The following is a 3,223-nucleotide window of genomic DNA, read 5'->3' as shown; positions in this document are numbered from 1 at the left end:
TTATATATATATATATATATGTGTGTGTGTGTGTGTATTATATATATATATTACGGTACTGCATGCTTTTTGCTGGTTTTGTTTTGTGTTTTTGTTTTTTCATAGATCTAGATCTATCTTGATTTGGTGCCTAGTGTTGGTAAGAAATGAATACATGTGTCAGCGGTACAATGTAGTTATGTAGCTTGCTCACATCGGTCAGTCTGTATCAGAATTCAGGAAAAAACCCTGGCTCAAAAAAAAATAATTTTTTTTTTACCAATGTCCACGAAACTTAAAATTTCTGCTACATGACACAAAGCGTTTTGATAATACATATATTATCTTGTTCTAACCGTGGTCAGACGAAAATGAACAGGCAATACGTGCCGGAATGTTATTGTAAGAGTAAGAGTTAGATTTTCGATCTACAAAAACGAAGTAGGCCTACCTCATATTGTTATAACCACTAGATCTATTACATCAAAGGTGCCAGTATTCTCGTCACCATCATCATTGTCATCCATAACTAATCAATATTATGCTATATATATATATATATATATATATATATATATATATATATGTATATATATATGTATATATATATATATATACTTGTCATCATCGTCATCATCATCATCATCTTCATCAACATCATCATCATTGTATAAAGAAGGTATTAAAACAGTTAACACCTTGTTGTATTTCCAGAAAATATGTATTATACACAGTTCGTTCGACGTTTCGCCCGGTATAATGTATATCATCATCATCATCATCATCATCATCATCATCATCATCATCATCATCATCATCATCATCATCATCATTGCCATGAAACTGCCATGCCACACTCACACCCACGATCATCACCATGATCAACACCAACGACATCATCATGGGACCAGGTTGAACTAGCGAGACTGTCACTGTGGTCGGACCATTATTGGAGCTTGAGATGGTATAACATTTTGATTAATGAAGAGCTCAGCCCACGTTGCTGAATATGCAGCCATGAAAAGGAGGACGCCAAACATATATATGTTTGAATGTCCAGGAACAATGACAATTCGAATGGAGTTCTTTGGACGAGTGGAGGTGCCGCTAAGTATAATAATGGAGCCGTAAAAGAGCCTCGCTCGCGCTCAAAGATTTCTTCCTGGAGTCCACCAGGCCCATTAAGTAAGGGAACAAAAAAAAAAAACAAAACAACAACAACAACAAGAAAAACAAAACCGACATAATCATCACTTCTATAGATCACTACCTAAGCTTTCGACACTCTCGCTGCCTTCCTCCAGACCACGGTACCGTACCGCATTGTACTCAGCCTTGTATTATAATGTATCTAAATCTAGATCTATATATCACAAATAAAAATATTATCATAATATTTATATATTTATATTCAATTTTTTTTCTTTCAAACAACGCATGTTTTGCTTGAACTGAACGACACTTACACTTACGTTACACTCGATCTAGCTACTCGTCCTTCTGTCTGTCTACATACATTATCAGTATCACCAGTCTGTCTATCTGTTTGAGTTTCTCCATGTGTGTGTGTGTGTGTGTGTGTGTGTGTGTGTGTGTGTGTGTGTGTGTGTGTGTGTGTGTGTGTGTGTTTTAGTAGAGGTTTTACGGCACTCGCAACTCTGCATAAGGTCATATGAGCGCCAGAAGATTAGACCAAGAGGTGTTACAAGAGCGTAACAAACATAAAAAAGAAGAAGGCGACATTTAAAGGACGGTAGATGTTTGATAGGAAAGAAGAAGCAAACCACACCAGAGCACCCGCCAACCACCCACATATGTGTGTGTGTGTGTGTGTGTGTGTGTGTGTGTGTGTGTGTGTGTGCGTGTGTGTGTGTGTGTGTAAGTGTGTGTGTGTGTGTGTGTGCCTGCCTGTTGTTTAAAACTGAGGGTACTTTTGACACATGACACGCATAAAAAAACATGCATTGAGACACAGAAGGACACGTAACAGCAGGAGAGAGAGAGAGAGAGGAGAGAGAGAGAGAGAGAGAGAGAGAGAGAGAGAGAGAGAGAGAGAGAGAGAGAGAGAGAGGGGGGGGGAGAGAGAGAGAGAGAGAGAGAGAGAGGGGGGGGGAGAGAGAGAGAGAGAGAGAGAGAGAGAGAGAGAGAGAGAGAGAGAGAGAGAGAGAGAGAGAGAGGGAGAGGGAGAGAGAGAGAGAGAGAGAGAGAGAGAGAGAGAGTGAGAGAGACTCTTTAAAGTCTTTATAGCATGGGCTGACGGAGGGTACGCCCATAGACCATGGAGAGAATATTGGGTCATGGAGAGTGGGTAAAGTAAAGAAAATAAGCGCGGCGAACGACTCAGAATGGTACACAGAAAATAGCCCATTTCCTAATTCCAAACACCTGATGTGTACATGTATAGAGACAAACACCCCAAAAGATTATAACACACTTGGAAGATCTTTGGAGATAGAATAAAAAAAGCAACAACAAAATTAAATAGACTTCACACTCAATCAGAAACGTTTTAATTTATTGCAATAAAAAAAAGCAACAAATTACAATGACACACACACCCAATATAAACACAATCTGAATACACAAACACGGGGGCTCTCGTGGCCTAGAGGTTAAGGTGTTGGCCTCTCATTCAAAGGTCCCGGGTTCGAATCCGGGTAGCGACCGAAAAATTTTCTTCTCTAAAATTGTCTCCTTTCACCTCCTTTCCTGCTCTCTAGCAATGTTCTGTTGTCTGCTTTCATTTCCGCTAAGTTTCTGCCCCCACCCCCTCACCTCCTTTGCCCCCTCCTCTGGGCTCCTGACTCTTTCTGCAGCCTTTCTACTGCTACTCCTTGGCTCCTCCTTACTGCTGTCTTTCTGCCACACTCCTGATCTTCTGGTAGGAAAGGCCGAAAAATCTCGGAGGGCCCGTGTGCAAGTTGTGGACGTTAAAGATCCCTTGGTGGTCTAAAATCGATAAGAGTAGGCTTCGGCCGCCACCCGGGCAGAATTCAAAATTTCCTACCAACTGAAAATATTAGGGGTGTCCTGCGCGCTCATATGACCTATGCAGTTGCGAGCGCCGTAAAACACTTTACAAAAACAAAACAAACACAAACACCCACCCACTCTCTCTCTACACACACACACACACACACACACACGCACACACACACAACAACAACCAACAACAGCAACAACACACACTCACACACACAACAGCAACAACACACACTCACACACAGAGTGTAGATCCGTCCTC

This window comes from Aplysia californica, unplaced genomic scaffold, assembly GCF_000002075.1.
Source record: "Aplysia californica isolate F4 #8 unplaced genomic scaffold, AplCal3.0 scaffold00960, whole genome shotgun sequence".
Lineage (NCBI taxonomy): Eukaryota > Metazoa > Mollusca > Gastropoda > Aplysiida > Aplysiidae > Aplysia > Aplysia californica.
The sequence above is the reverse complement of the archived record's forward strand: the minus strand, read 5'-3'. Positions refer to the sequence as shown.